Source organism: Puma concolor, chromosome A3, assembly GCF_028749965.1.
Source record: "Puma concolor isolate L17-30 chromosome A3, mPumCon1.1.hap2, whole genome shotgun sequence".
Lineage (NCBI taxonomy): Eukaryota > Metazoa > Chordata > Mammalia > Carnivora > Felidae > Puma > Puma concolor.
Window position 1 is genome coordinate 19,718,111 of NC_141669.1, and position 17,378 is coordinate 19,735,488.

The window sequence follows — 17,378 nt, forward strand, 5'->3', positions numbered from 1 at the left end:
GGGCGGTTAAGTGGTTGATGTAAGATTCACAACTCGTAGGTATTGGGGACGACATTTGAGTTCAGGGTCTTCTGACTTGAAATCACAGGCATACCTGGCAAGTGGCTTGTCTCTAACACGTTAGCCACAGTCGGGCACATCGTAGCCTTCTTTTCCTTTCTGGGTTTTCTCTGTTCCTTACATGTGCAGTGGAGACTCCTGCGATCTCATTGCTTTCTGATGACCCAGGAGCCCATATATATCGGTTACTTAATAATAGTGTCACTTTAAGATTTTCATGCTGTTTCTGATCTCACCTTTGTACTTTAGTAATGTTGATTCTTTGGTGCTTCTGTCTAGGTAAGCTTATCTTTGAATGGTTGGTTTTGGATTCTTAGCAATAAAATTCTGCCTCTCAAGTTTCGTTAGCATTTAAATAGCTAAAGCTCAGGGGTTTTTTTGTTTTTGTTTTTTCCATTTGAAATAAATTGCTTGGTCATTCTGTTTCCACTTGTACTTTGAATGGTTGATCTTATTCTGATAGCTTTAATATATTACATCTTAAATTTTTAGTTTGCCTGTATGGTTAAAATATTTACATGCTTTTACTATCAAGCATAGATTTGATTATTGTTCAATGGAAGATATTCTATGTGAGTGTATATGTGTGTATATAAAGATATCATACTGTATTTGACCAGATAGTTGAAGGATGAAATGTCCTTGCTTTTTGAAAGCACCTGTGTGTGTAATACTGGCTTTACTTTGGTGAGTTCGTTTGGAGGAACCTAGGGGAAAGTTACTTGTTCTGCAAAGTCTCGTGCCTCCCTCTCCATTCCAGGGGGTACAGGAAGTCTGTAATTGAATTTCTGAGTATCCACTCAATCATTCATTCAAGATGTAGTTATAGAAGTACCTGCTTTGTTCAGGGTGCTGTGTTGTTAAAAGATAGGGAAGTTAAATAAGATACAGATCCTGTTCTTAAGGAGATTATGCCCTAAAAGAGGTGATAAGACGAACACACAAATACCTATAATGCTGATTGAATGTGATGAGTGCTATGAGAGAGGTATGAAATAGTACTTTGAGGATTCAGGAGAGGGAGCAGTTACTCTCATTTGAGAGTGATCAGGGTAGGTTTCACGGAGGGCTTAGGGTGGCCCAGAACATTGAAGGCAAGGGATGATTTGTGTATGAGTGAGGGTGAGGAGAGCACTATAGTAAGGAAGATTAAATAGCAAAGATGAAAGGACTTAAAAGCTTGGAATTACTTAGGAGCAATGAAGGGGGAAAGTGCAAGGAGGAGTGTGGCACCAGCTGATGTAGGAGGTGGGGACCAGATGCTGTAGGTGCAGTAGCAAGATATTGCAGGATTTTAATGGAGGGAGGTGGTGGGGAACAGTGAAGTATGTAGATCTGGATGAGATCTATGAGAAATGTCAGTTTTCCAAATTTACATAGATTTTTTTTGGCAGGTTTTACACCCCAAATTTTATATTTTCATAGTTTTTGAAATGATTCCATATGTAAGGCTTACCACACTGGGAACTTATTCACTCATTTTTATGTATATTTGAGAACAGATTATGTGTTTTTTTGATAGAAGTTAGTACAAAATCTTTTTCACTGGCTTATACTTTTTTTTTTTTTTTTAAAGCAGTAGCTGTTTTTTTTAAACAGTGTATTATCATTTGGCATTTATGCAGCGGACTTGTTTTTTAAGTGTAAAAATGTCATCTCCTTGTATAAATATAAGTATATTTCGCTGTAAAAGTGAGGTTGGTCATGTAAGTTGAAAGTCCCTGGCTCTCAATATAGTTCATGATTTATTTTACTGATTTATTTATGCCCTGCCATGTTCCAAAAAGGATTTAAGGCAGGATATGTCATGAAGAGTCTTGGACCTTGTTCTAGCCCTGTCTATTATTTGACTGAACTGCTAGCCAACATAACACTGAGGGAACAGTGTTGAAGACAACTGGTGTCACAGAATGTGCTGTGGTTGTGTCTTTTGCCAAACTGGTAGTAATTCAGAGATGGAGACAATATAATTAGAGTACCTTTAAAGATAATTCCCTTAAACTTCGATAGCATGCAAGGGAAATTGGTTGGAGGGCACTGGTAGAGCACTTTGACCCACGAGAGTGTAGGCACATTTAGAACAATGGTCTCTTTGGTAGAGTTTACGTAAAATTATCTGGGAAATGGGAGAAATATTAGAGGTCTCTAAGGAAATTTCTTTCAGTCTGTTGTGATGTTTTACAGTTTATAGGGGCCTGGGTAAATGGATTTTCAAATTTGTATGTAAAAAAATTTTTTTTTTAATATTTATTTATTTTTGAAAGAGAGAGACAGAGCATGAGCAGGGGAGGGGCAGAGAGAGAGGCAGACACAGAATCCGAAGCAGGCTCCAGGCTCTGAGCTGTCAGCGCAGAGCCTGATGTGGGGCTCGAACTCGCAGACCGTGAGATCATGACTTAAGCCAAAGTCAGATGCCTAATGGACGGAGCCGCCCAGGTTCCCCTCAAATTTGTTATTTTAAATAGTGGACTCTTAACATACTTGGTATCGCAGTAGGGAGTCCATCTTTTGTACAATATTTCATAGAGGTTAACTGGCCATCTTAAGGCAAAGGTCTTAAGAATTGTCTAACTTAAAGGTGACTTACTCATTTTTCTTTCACAAAAACACAGATGTTCCAAATTTGCTGACATTTTCTGTGACAAGTGGCTGTGAGTAGTATGCTGCCTAGCAGATATGTATGAAAAATAAACACACTTTATCTGTCCCTTTGGGATGATGGTGAGTTCATAACAGTGACTCAAAAATTAACTACCATTCAGAACAAAATAAAATTCAATGTTATGACAGAGGTTATTGAAAATGAATATTTGGAACTATTTTCATCATTATTGGGTTTAATTGCTAACAATGATGTGTGTAACTTTAAGAGTATTTTTATATGTACATTTGAACTTGGAAACAAAATTTTCTAACCTGTTTTAAAACCTTGTAAAAGTAGGTGTTTAAAAAAAAATTTTTTTAATGTTTATTTATTTTTGAAAGAGAGAGAGAGAGAGGGAGAGACAGGGTGTGAGTGGGGGGAGGGGCAGAGAGAGAGGGAGACACAGAATCTGAAGCAGGCTCCAGGCTCTGATGGGTCAGCACAGAGCCCGATTTGGGGCTCGAACCCACCAACAGTGAGATCATGACCTGAGCTAAAGTCGGATGCTTAACCAATTGAACCACCTAGGCACCCTAAAATTACATGTTTTAGTGGTTTTGTGCTCATCTGCCAAAAATATAAAAAAGCAATACTGTTTGGTTTATTAGGAAGAACAACTGATTGTCATCAGGAAGTATGGAAATGCACTAGCTGAACTTTAGCAAAAACCTTTGCATAAATGGTGAATGGGATTGAAGATTGAATATTATGTCATGTTTTATTCAGTGCAGCAAGATGGTTTTATCCGTCTTTGTGAAATAAATTTTTTGGCTATGATAGCCGTTAAAAACAAATAAAATAGTGATTTATTATAAAAATGAACTGAAATTTAGAACCAGACTTGAAGTTGCCATATTACAAAAATATGAAAGCAAAATTAAAAAAATAACAAACCACACTCAATCACATTACTCTCAGCAAAAATAGTGGTATTAATAATAGTGTTTATTAGGAATAGCAGAAAACTGTGTCATCAGTAAGTAAGATAAATGCTTTAGAATTGTTTATTATAACAAATGTCATTCTGTTAAATTTCCATTTTTGTGTGTGCTTCACAAGGTACATAATTTATTGGTCTGGTGTGCACTGTATATAAATTATAAATATACATATGTGGTTCTCTATTCAAAAACTTTTATTAAACTGTGGGGTATATGATAAAAAGTAGTTATCAGTGTTTTCTAGCAAGGGTTCTTAACTAAGAAAGCTTGGAATTCATGGATTTAGAATCTCTAATACTCTGAAATTGTATGCAAAATTTTGTGAGTCTGTGCATTTCTCTGGAGAGGGGGTCTATAGCTTTTACCGAATTCCCAAAAGGGTTCATGACCTCCGCAAAGGTTAAGAACCTCTGTTGTTAAGGACTGGGACCTCAATAACTCCATTCATCTAGTCTCACCTTCTTGCCAAGTTTAATGGATATATCTGATGTCATTACTCAAGCCCGCAGTATGACTGGATTTGCAGTCTGTTTTTCCATTTTGCAATAGATGTGATTGCATTGCCTTTGGCCTTTACAGATGTTTGAGTACTGTTTGTTGCACAACTACCTGGCCTACATCACTTTGCGGCTCTTATATATCATTTCCCACCTCTGTTCCCCTAAACCCCAATAAAAAAGAGTGGACCTTTTGTAGGGGTGTGGAGATGGGAATGCATATACGTATGGAAGAGCCCGGTATCAATTTAAGTGTGGGGAGACCCTGCTGGGTAGGCTAGAATTCACAGTTGCTGTGTTTTTAAACTCTTTCTTTCTAGCATTTGAATCTCAGCTTTCTAGAGTCCTTAGGGTCTGATTTGACATATGCTAAAAACACTTTCCAAGTTTTATCAGCTGCTTAGATCTGTTCCTTTTTTTTCCCTCACTGTCATTGTTCTAATTTAGGCCTAATTATTGCCATGTTATCCAAGGTGGTCTCACTGCCCCCGGTGAGTTCCTTCTTAAGTGTGTCCTAAATTTTGTTTTGCAGAGATCATCCTAATTTTTATTTTCATTGTGTTGTTTGCTTAAAAACCTTCAATGGCTCCTCATTACTGTCAAGATGAAATTGTTACTTAGCTTGGCATTTAAAGCTTTCCAGTGTCTGGCACCAACCTGGATTTCTGGTCTCATTTCCCACTATTCTCCCCTAGTAAACTGAAATCAATTGTCAGTTTACTGTCCCTTAAACATTCCTTAGGCTTCTCTGTTTCCACTCCTTTACATATTCTTTTCCCCGGAATGTTCTCCATTATCCTACTCTATACTTCTTGAAATTCTACCTATCCTTAAAAGCTCAGCTCAGATTCCACTTTGCTTGTTAATTGTTTAGAATATGAAATTTGAAAGTGATCTCTTCCTTTTATGAACTCTTTTCATATATATTTTCCTTATTATTCATTTGACACTTTACTGCCTTGTACTGTGTGGAATTTTTTGTTTTGTTTTCATGTGTCCTATCTCCCAAATTAGGTAGGGTATGAGAATGGCAGAAGGGGCTTATGTTTTATATTTTGTCCTCTGCAATGTCTTACACACATAGATAATAAAATATTTGACAAATCATATTGATTAAACCATAATGCTGCTTATTAATGTACTTAGAGAAACAGACCTTTTTTTTTTTTTTTTTTTTTAATGTGTGCCTGGGATACTCGAACATAAATCTAGGCATTCTCTCTACTGGTTTCAGGGTATTTGGGAAATTGATTTGGAAATCAAATATTGGCTGGAGAGCATGTGGTCCTACAGGATAAGAAGCTGGCTCTCATGGCTGTGTTCAGAAGTCTGGCATAGCCTGGTGAGTCATGTTCTCCAGTGTAGAGTTCTACCTGCCATGGATAACAGAAAAACTTGTGGTTCTTCCTCTCTCTCCTTTGCCCTGTTGGAGACATAAAGTACTGATGTCTTGGGGATTCCTATACTTCTGTTTTGATTTCTCAGCCTATTCTTCTCACTAAAATGTATATTTTTATTGAGTACTTGTTTGAATGGTGATATGGGGAGCGACAAAATTATTGTATCTTAGGCCTCCTGCCCTTCAAGAAGATCGTAATCCCCATAAAAAAGTCTCATTTGCTTTATGTTTACTTATTTATTTTGAGAGAGAGACAGAGAGAGCAAGCTGGGGAGGGGCAGAGAGAGAGAGAGAGGTAGAGAGAAATCCCAAGCAGGCTCTGCACCGTCAGCACAGAGTCCCATGTGGGGCTCAAACTCACGAATGGTGAGATCATGAACTGAACTGAAACCAAGAGTCAGATGTTCAACCAACTGAACACCCAGGTGCCCCATCATTTGATTAATTCATAATTTAATTAAAAATTAAAAAATAATAGAAAAAGTATCATATGGGAGTATATAACAAACTAGTTGCTAACTGAGATGTGAGGAAACTCCTGTGGCACTTACTATTTTTAGCACTCACTTGAAATTTATTATCATGTATACTTATTTCTGTTTTTACATGGGTACTATTGCAGCAGCCACTTTGTAAATTATAGAGGGTAGAGCATTTATTACTAGTTATATGTCAGTACCACAGTGTTTCCATAGTACTTTACCCACAGTATACATACGTAGCACATTAATGATGATATGCGTGGTCTGAGTAGGCTTCTTGGCAGAAGTAGAATTTGAATTAGATTTGTAGGATCTGGAATGATGCCTATAGGATAGTCTTCTGGAACATGAAAAAGGGTTCTGTATTTAAAATAATAAAGTATGTTTGATGCGCTATCAGGAACGTGGAACCTCTTTGGTTACTGTGCCTTTGACCTTGAAGTGACCCTCATCACTTCTTATGTAATCCATTGGTCAGAAGTAGTCATGGGACAGCTACTTAAGGGGCTAGGAAATGTGTGCAAGAGATATTTTGTGAGCAATAAATGTCTTTGCCTTATCCTTGCAGAATTGGCTTTCTTTAGAGAGGTGAATGAATACCAGAATTGGTAGGCCTTGCTTGGAGTCATTAAAGGAAAAAGGAATTGTTTTGTGTGTCAGTCTAAATGGGATTTTTATTACTAAATTAATTTGTGAAAAGAGCTTGTGGTGTTGAATGGTCGACCTTGGGACAATTAAAGGAGAAATTTTAATAATGTCTCTACTTTAGGGGTAGGTAATATAAATTGTTTTAGTTTAGATGGTTTGCTACCATCTTTAGAGTAGATATTTGAAACAGGTGGAAAGTGATTGTTTAGTTTAAGTAAAACTGATCCTGAGCTTTTCTATTCTACATATACTGTTTGGCTGTAATATTGTAGGGTGGGAAAAGTGAGAAAGGGCATAAAGAAAGGGCTTTCTGACACTTTTGGCAGCCTCTTGCTGTCTGAGGATTTCATAAAGTTTCTCCTTAGAGTCCCTGGAGGTGTTTTCCCTTTCTCTTATCAACATACTGCTGAGTAGTTAAAATCTGTTTTCTCTGTTTTTCGTTCATCTTCTAATGCTTGCTTTGAGAAGGACTACTGGGTGGTAGTTAAAATGTTGGCCAAGTATGCAGGAGTAGGAAGCCCGGTTTTTCTTATTTGTACGTGAGGCCGATATTCCTCCCAGTTTTATTCTTAAAGTCATCAACCTTGAACTTTTTTGACTTTAGGCCTTCTTTATGACTGCGTTTTAATAATATTCTCTTTTAAATTAAACAATTAATCATATATGTAAATCCTGACTGTATTCTAACAACAAATTCAAAGAAATGGAAGTATGTGGAGTTAAAAGGCAAAAGTCTCTGTAATGAATTATATGGCAGCTGTTAATTTAGGCTGTCTTGTCTCTCCCCACATTCCCCCCAACCCCCCACCCCCTGCCATTTCAGGTCACAGTATTTTTCCCAGCGGCCAGGGGATGGGCATGTGACCTAGGCTGGATCTGATCTGTCATAGTTTCTTTGGACATAGTGATTGCTGCAGAATGGCTCTATGACCAGTACAGGTTCAGAGCCTTTCCTTCAGGTTGAAAAACGGATGTTGGACAAGGGACAGGCTCATTCCCTTGGAGTCCACCGAAGTGAGATAGAGTGTGTGGCCACATGAAGGAAGTCTGTCCACTGTAGGGAAGGGTGAAGCCAACGTACAGGGTGAAGCAGAGCTGACTGAGACGGACTCTGTCTCTCACACACACTCCCAAAGCATAATCACACACATTCTCACATGCATGAGCATGGGGACTCATTGGAGGCTCTGGATCCTCTTGAACCTTAAATTAGATCAACCCTATATTTCCCAGTTAAATGAGCTAATCAGTTGCCTAACTGCTCGTGCTAGTTTGAATCAGGTTTTTGTCTCTTGGAACTGAAAGAATTCTGACTAATTCAGACCCCCTTTGGCATCTGTCCTGGTTTCTTCCCTAGGATCATACTTTTTGAATTGTTGTAGACTTTCTAAACTTAATGGCATGGGAATTTTTTTTAATTTCAGAATACGAAGGAGCCATTTTATCTTTGCATAAAATGCTGTATAACATTAATTAGATGTATATTCTGTAATTTAGCCATCTTTCTCTCTTTTGATGGACATTTAGATACTGAGTTTCTTGCTGTTGTGAGCTTTGTTTTGGTAGGCATCCAAGTTTGTACTTGTTTTTGCACATGTTTGAGAACATACTTATGGAATTAATGGTTATGCACATTTAAAAAAATTGATGTCCTTTCAAAATGTTACCCCAAAGGCTTTGTCAGTTTACACTTCTGCCAATAGCATATGATAGTTGTTGCTTTCCCCCCACCTTTATGAACTCTGGATATTGTCAGTCATTTCTGTTTGGGGCCTATTTGATGGATGAAAATGATATAACAGCATTGTTGTAATTTGTAGTTCCCTGACTGTTGATAAAGTTGATCATCTTATCAGATGTTTGTTGTATGTTGGGTTTTTTTTCCTCTAAGGCTCTTAATTTGTTCATGTTGTTCACTTTCCTTTTGGGATACTTGTCTATCTTTTTTTTTTTTTTTTCCTTGCTTCCTAGCCATAATGTGCTTGTATTTACATTAATGAGGAATGGCCTTGGTAGGCAGCTGACCCTACTACCTGGTTATTTCAGAAAGAAAGATATGATATACCTATTATTCCAAAACCTACATCATACATATATTTTACAGATATCCCTGGACATTTAATTGGTTTATATCTAATAACTTTACATAACTTTAACCAATTCATTTAGTTAACTCAAGGATACATGTCTTAATTGGATGTTCTGTGAGTGCTTAATTGAGGTTAATTTTATGACTAAGATGAATGTTGGGAAACTCTTGTTATGAGAATTTTCCAGTTCAGAATCACTGAGAGTACATTGAATGGTATAGAACTTTCAGGCTCAACTGACCAGTTTGTCAATTGGCGCAGAATCAGAACCACTTTCAGAGGAAAATTTTGGTCCTATAGGAAAATACTTTCTTGGCTCACTTCCATGGCGAGGTGGGTTGACTGCTAGGTATCTTTAGTGGTTAGGTTTCTCAGTTTTCATAAGTGGACACTAACCTGATTCTGTACTTGATTGAGTATGAAAGTATTTAGTCTACCCTTAATTGGCAGTATAGAATAGCTTCGCTCTAGCAAGTATGTATCCACTTACTTTGCTGCTTAATTCTTATCAAAAACCTAAGCAGTCAGAAACAGCACTCTCTGAGAATTGCTTAAACACATTCAATCCATTGCTTTAGAAACAGTTTTTACTTGGATCAAACCAGAATACCAGAATGCTAAGTATATAGCTTGCATTGTTTTAGACTGGGGTAGAATTACTTTACAGAATTGTTATTTGGTATAATGCAATCAACCTTTATTGAAGGCCATTAAAATAAACAGCTTTATAAAATTTAGTACTCCTCTTATTGTAGCATTCTTGTGAGGCTATTATCTCCTTTATCTTAGTGCCCTTATTGATGTGGTAACCACTGCTACTACTTTTAGCAACTGTCTGGAATACTAAGACTGAACACAAAATGAGTTAATAGCTGATGGCAAATACTCTTGCCCAAAAGGGGACACCTTTCTGGGTAAAGGATTATGTAATGGTTTGAAGTGTGGACTCTGGAGCCAGATGTCCTGGCCTTGAAACCTGGCTCTTAGGCTTCCTAGTTGTGTGCTACTTAACCTTTTGGCACCTTAGTTTGCTCATCTGTGAAATAGGGTAATAAAATTGTACCTACCTCTACAAGGTTGTTATGAGAATTTTGTGAGTTTAAACATGTAAAATGCTTGGAACACACCCAGCCCACGACACATGTGATGAAAATGAGCTGCTTTCCCCATTTTTTTTTTTTTTTACTATAGTAAGATATCCATAACATAAAACTTACCATCTTAACTATTTTTAAGTGTAGTGTTTTATAGTTCAAGCTGCTATCATCACCATTATTGTTAGAACCCATGTAGTAGTTTTTTTTTTTTTTTCCAGGTCTTTGTACGAGGAAAAGCTGTGTTTCCCCTGACCAGCTGATTTCCTTGTCTTACATAGTCATCATGACTCCTGTAACCCATGGTATTTCTGTCTGCAAGGGAACTCAAAGTCCCTCCCTTGCAGCTCAAGAGAACCTGTGGCATATAGTTTGTGTGGTAAACTTACCCCTGGCTTCATCATATTTTCCTCCCTCATTTTCTCTTTGCCCCAGTCTTACTGCTTTTTTCTTTTTAATTCTAATGCACTTTGTGAGCTGTCTCAAATCTTTTTTAGAATACTCTGGAAATAAACAAGTAATCTACATTACAGCATGTGCCCATGTTGAAATTTCAGTTGAATTTTCATTTAATTTACCTTAACTGACTGCTTCTTGATGACAGAGAGGTGCTATAATTTTCATTAAGATATCTCAGATCTCATCATAGGATGGTTTACTTCTGGGAAAGTTACTGTTGACAGCTAATCCTGTTCGTGCTGTGGGTTTTCTTTTAAGCTTCAGTTACAAAAGTGTTCCTTCCTGACTTTTCTTATTTGTTTTTTCCCTTGACCTTTGCTCCAGCCATCTCTTGTAGATTGGGGGAGGGGGTTGGGGAAGATCATTTAAAAATTTTTAAAGACTAAACTTGTAGTCTTTCAAAAATACTCTTCCAAATAAGACTTTATCATAGATGTAGCATAGGCAGAGTAAAAGCTGTATGTATTGTTATTGCTTTTCTTTTAAAAACCAGAATGTTAATTTACTGATTTACAAGGGATAAAAAGAAATGTCCCAAAGCCTAAAGTATTCCTGAGTATTCTGGTTAAGTCTCTAGGGTATTCTCTCCACCATAGCATGGGGCTGATGCTATGCCTTTTTGGGGGGAGAATCAAAAATATTTTTTTGACATCAGAATTAATTGAAATGTGTTTTAAGTCTTTTTAAAATTTGTAGATTCCTTCTTCTCTTTCTTTTTTTCCCCTTGTAATTTATGTGTTGAAGAACCTAGGTGGTTTGTCCTGTAGACTTTGTTACTCTGGATTTCTATTTAGTTTCACATATTTCTCTACCCTCTGTATATCCTATAAATTGGTAGTTTGACGTAGAAGCTTGAATAAGGTTTAACTTTGTGTGTGGGGGGAGCAAGATGACTTTATAGATAGTATTACGAGACACATATAATACCTGGTTGTGTTTTGGTGATGTTAGCAGCTGTTGGTATTGCTATTGGTTTTTGATTCTTAAAATCCCAACGTGATCATCATGGTGTCTAGATGAGAACAGGGAAGTATTGCCTGGAAATGGTAGGGTCTACGCTATAAAGCAGAACCCTTGGTGACCATCTGAGAATGAAGCTGTGGTGTGTGGAATCAAAGAAGACCCAAGTTTCAGTCTTGGCTCCTGTGTTTAGGAGCTGCGTGATCTTGCCTAATTAACAGCAACAGTAGTAGCAGCTACCATTCATTTAGTGCTTATTTTACACCAGGTTCTGTGCTAAGTGCTTTGTATATGTTGTGTAATCTAATCCTCATAACTATGCTGTAAGGCAGGCATTCTCATCTTTATTTTGTGGTTCACCTTGCTGATAGTGAAGCAGGGATTCAAGCCCTGCTTAACTCTGATCTTGTGCTCTTAATAGCTTCTTAATAGACATTCTTCCACATCTATAAAAAGGGGTATAAATAGAGCTGCCTTATCTATCCTGTGGGGTTAGTGAGATATTGTGTGTGAAAGTGCCTTGAAAAATATTACGGATGTTAAAATGAGGGGCACCTGGGTGGCTCAGTCAGTTAAGCGGCCGACTTCGGCTCAGGTCATGATCTCGCGGTCCGTGAGTTCAAGCCCCGTGTCGGGCTCTGTGCTGACAGCTCAGAGCCTGGAGCCTGCTTCAGATTCTGTGTCTCCCTCTCTCTGACCCTCCCCCATTCATGCTTTGTCTCTCTCTGTCTCAAAAATAAATAAACATTAAAAAAATTTTTTTAAATGAGAAGTGTGCTGGGCTGGCAATATACAGGAAAGGTGGATAGTGGAGGCCTTTGCCTTTGGCTAAGTGAGGGTGAAAGTTTGGACTGGAAGAACCCTCTGGTCACTTTCTAACTTCTGTTTCCATTACTATTGCTGTTGACATGTGGGAGTTTCCTTCTCTTCTTAAAATTGACAGTGATAGAGATTTTATACATAGTAAATGTCATATGTCAGAGGTTGCTTAAGAGTCTCTAGGTGAAGATGATGTCTTAGTTTTACTCCATGGGCCATATATGTACAGTATGTACAGATTTTTTTTAAGTTTATTTATTTATTTTGAGAGGGAGAGTGTGAGCGGGGGAAGAGCAGAGAGAGAGAGAGGGAGAGAGAGAATCCCAAACAGGGATTTACTGTCAGTGCAGTGAACCCACAAACCGTGAGATCATGACCTGAGCTAAAATCAAGAGTTGGATGTAGGGGCGCCTGGGTGCCTGTCGGTTGAGCGTCCTACTTCAGCTCAGGTCATGATATCGCGGTTTGTGAGTTCAAGCTCTGCGTCAGGCTCTGTGCTGACAGCTGGGAGCCTGGAGCCTGCCTCGGATTCTGTGTCTCCCTCTCTCTCTGCCCCTCCCCCACTTGCATTCTGTCTCTCTGTCTCTCTCTCTCAAAGATAAATAAACATTACAAAAAATTTTTAATGGGAATGCAAGCTGGTGCAGCCACTCTGGAAAAGAGTATGGAGGTTCCTCAAAAAACGAAAAATAGAACTACCCTACGACCCAGCAATTGCACTGCTAGGCATTAATCCATGGGATAGCGGTGTGCTGTATTGCATTGTTGCACTATATGCTAACTAATTTGGATGCAAATTTTAAAAAATAAATAAATAAACAACAACAACAACAACAAATTTAAGAGCTGGATGCTTAACTGACTGAGGCACCCAGACGTTCCTCAGTACAGATATTTTTAGCTGAGAGAGCAAGAGTATAGTCATAGTTCTTTTTCTTCTTTTCTTTTTTTCTTTTTCTTTTTTTAATATTTATTTTATTTTTGAGAGAAAGAGAGAGAGAAAGAGACAGAGCATGAGTTGGGGAGGGGTAGAGAGAGGGAGACAGAATCTGAAGCAGGTTCCAGGCTCTGAGCTGTCAGCACAGAGCCTGACGTGGGGCTCAGACTCACGAACCTCAAGATCGTGACCTGAGCTGAAGTTGGCGCTTAACTGACTGAGCCACCCAGGCGCCCCCATAGTTCTTCTAAAAGGATAAATATTTATTAAAAGTAGGAGAAATATTAACTGAATTTGTATATTTCTTTAGCTGGATAGTGGGTATATCTGTTAAAATTATTTTCAGTGCCTTTTTTGTATGTCAAATATTTTGTAATCAATAAAACCATTATTAAAAGTGCTAACCACTAATATTTGCATGTGTAACAGACTATGAGAAATGGGTATGAAGTCAGTACCTGTAGGTCTGTCCTTCAGCAATTTGTTATCGATTATGATAAATTGGTACTGAGTACATGGATAGCTGTTTAGAAGAGTTCTATTGCAATTTCCAGCTCAGTGGCAGAGGGTATCGTGATTGATGTCTGAGGCAGACATGTAGAGTATAGGAACAGTGCTTTGTTTTTGCTAACCGCTGATTATCTAATGTGTTTATCAGAAAGCCCTGGGACTTCACCTGGACAGTTTCTTTGTCCTGTGCTTACTGCAGTTCTTCTTTTACCCTGGGAATCATACCATGATACTGTATCTACTATGGTGAAATCTACTAGGATTTCATTATGATTAATCCCAAGAAAGAGTTCCTATTTATTTTTATTATTTTTATTGAGATATAATTCATGTATCATAAAGTTACCCTTTTAAAGTGGCTTTTAGTGTATTCACAAAGTTATACAACTATTATCACTGTTATCAGACTGTTCTACCACCCCAAAAGAAATCCCATGGAACCATACAATATTTGACCTTTTGTGTCACACTTCTTTCTTTCATTTTGCATAATACTTTCATGGTTCTTTCATATCGTAGCATGATCTGTATTTCATTCCATTTTATGGCCAAATAATATTCCGTTGTATGCATAGACCACATTTTATGTATCTGTTTAATTGTTGATGGACATGTGAGTTATTTCCACTTTTTGACTATTATGAATAATCTGGCTGTCAACTTCCATGTACAAGTTTTTACACGGACATATGTTTTCCTTTCTTTTAGTAATATACCTAGGAGTGTGTGAGAAATAAGGCCACTGACCCAATCAAAGGAGGAATGCGGAGGAGACTCGGAGCACAGTGAAGCAAGGCTTTAATCACCGTTCTTGCAAGAGCAGGTGTCTGATGGACAGGCACGCTCGAGGCAGTTACAGCAGGCAGTTTATCTCCTAGCATGCAAGGGCCTCCCCCGGTTCCTCATTGGCTGAGTACTAGAGAGGTTACAGCCTTACCCAGACCACGCCTTTGCCCATGTAAGGCAAAAAATAGTCTGATTGGGACAAATGTACATTCCTTGAGGTGACACAGAGACTTCAGTTCTTTGGCTCACACTCATTGCAAAGCCTGTGAAAAATAAGCCCACGAAATGGAGAGGGGAAGAAGAACCAGGAAGTGAAGTGTCTAAGGGTTTGGGACTCTATTGTGGGTAGGTGGGGGTTTGTACATATTTCCAATGGGTTGTAAACCTATTGTTACTAGACAGCCCTGCTTTTATTTGGTATTTCTGAAAATGAATCATCTCACTGACTTCTCAAAGAATGGAATTACTGGGTCATATGGTAACTCCGTGTCTAACATTTTGAGGAATACAAACTGTTTTCCAAAGTGGCTGCACCATTTTACATTTCCACCAGCAGTGTATGAGGGTTCTGATTTCTCTATTTCCTTGCCAGCACTTACTATTTTTTACAAATTTTTTAAGTATTATTTATTTATTTATTATTGTTTTAAATTTTATTATTTTTCTTAAATTTACATCCAAATTAGTTAGCATATAGTGCAACAATGATTTCAGGAGTAGATTCCTTATGCCCCTAACCCATTTAGTCCATTCCCCCTCTCACACCGCCTCCAGTAACCCTCTGTTTGTTCTCCATATTTATGAATCTCTTATGTTTTGTCCCCCTCCCTGTTTTCATATGATTTTTGCTTCCCTTCCCTTATGTCCCTTTTGTATCTTAAAGTCATCACATGAGTGAAGTCATATAATATTTGTCTTTCTCTGACTGACTACTTTCACTTAGCATAATACCCTCCAGTTCCATCCATGTAGTTTCAAGTGGCAAGATTTCATTCTTTTTGATTGCCAAGTGATACTCCATTGTATATATATACCACATCTTCTTTATCCATTCATCCATCGATGGACATTTGGGCTCTTTCCATATTTTGGCCATTGTTGATAGTGCTGCTTTAAACATGGGGGGGTGCACGTGTCCCTTTGAAACAGCACACCTGTATCCCTTGGATAAATGCCTAGTAGTGCAGTTGCTGGGTCTTAGGGTAGTTCTATTTTTAATTTTTTGAGGAACCTCCATACTGTTTTCCAGAGTGGCTGCACCAGCTTGCATTCCCAAAGTGTTTTTTTATTTATTTTTGAGAGACAGAGAGAGACAGAGCATGAGTGGGGAGGGGCAGAAAGAGAAGGAGACACAGAATCTGAAGCGGACTTCAGGCTCTGAGCTGTCAGCACGGAGCCCGGTGTGGGGCTTAAACCCATGAACTGTGAGATCATGGTCTGAGCCGAAGTCGGATACTTAACCAACTGAGCCACCTGTCAGCACTTACTATTATATGACTTTTTGACCCACGCCATTCTAAAGTGTGAAGTGGAATTGTAATTTGATTTGCATTTCCCTAATGACTAAGATGTTGAGCATCTTTTCATAACGCTTATTGGCCATTCATACATCTTTTTTTTAGAGAAATGCCTATTTAAATCTTTTGCCAGTTTTTAAATTTGGTGATTTGCCCTTTTATTATTGAAAATATGAGTCCCATATCAGATATATGATTTGCAAATATATTCTCCCATCATGTGGATAGTGTTTTTACTTTCTTGATGGTGTCCTCTGAGGCACAAAAGTTTTTAATTTTGGTGAAGTCCAATTTATCTTTTTTTTTCCTTGTCCCTTTGGTGTCATAACTAAGAGACTCTTGCCTAATCTGAGGTGATGAAAATTTATGCCTGTGTTTTTTTCTAAGAGTTTATAGTTTTAGGACTTAATTTAGGTCTTTGATACATTTTGAGTTAATATTTCTCTTTGTGTATGAGGTAGATTTCAGTTTTTTTCAGTAGAGATAAAGCTCGTTATTTTTAAATTTACACAGCAAGACCCTCTGATTAACCTCGCTTGATAATATCTTAATCAGTATATGATTTCCTGCCACTTTATTAGTTTCACCTCTGACTTCCTGCTAATGAGTATTTTGTTGGTCTTAAATGGAGTTTCTTTATCAAAGCCATATTAACCTTTGCACTTAAAAAAATGTGAGAATTAGGAGGAAGTTTATTGATCATGCAGTCCAACCTTTTACCAGAGTAGAGGCTTCAGCATCTGTGACGGAGAGGCTTTCGACTTCTTTTTTGACATTTTCAGAGATGATTTGTTTACTGTGCTGGCTTTGGCAGCACATATACAGAGATGATTCATTCACTGAATTGTATTGCACTGTAATGCAGTATTTAAGAAATCTTATCTAATCAAAAATCATTTTATAAATAAAAAATGTTTCAGAGGGAAATGATAGTTATTGAGTTTATTGATAGTTTACCACAGTTTTAATTTCATTTTTCCTGTAGCAATTTAAGTTAAAAGGAGTTGGTGATTGTATCATGTTATGGATGGAAAGTATGTGTCACCCCAGAATTCATATGTTGAAGCCCAAAACCCCCAATGTGATGGTATCAGAAGGTGTGGCCTTTTGGTGGTAATTAGGTTTAAATGAGATGTGAGGGCACAGTCCTCACAATGGGATTGGTGTCCTTGTAAGAAGATACCAGGGAGTTTGCCCGACCCCCCACTGCCCCATAGCATGTGGTGATACAGCGTGAAGGCAGATATGTATACACCAGGAAAGGGCCCTCATGAGGCACCAAATCTACTGGCACCTTGATCTTGGACTTCCTAGCCTTCAGAACTTTGAGAAATAAATGTTTGTTGTCTAAGTACCCCCAGTCTCTGATGTTTTGTTATAGCAGCCAGAAGTAAGACATATAATAACCCACAGGGGTTTATAATTAAATGAAAGCATTATATCCACCAGTGTATTCAGAGAAATACTCATATTCCTAAAGCAATTCAGCTCAGTTTTTTAATTTTTATTTAAAATTTTATTTTAATTAATTAATT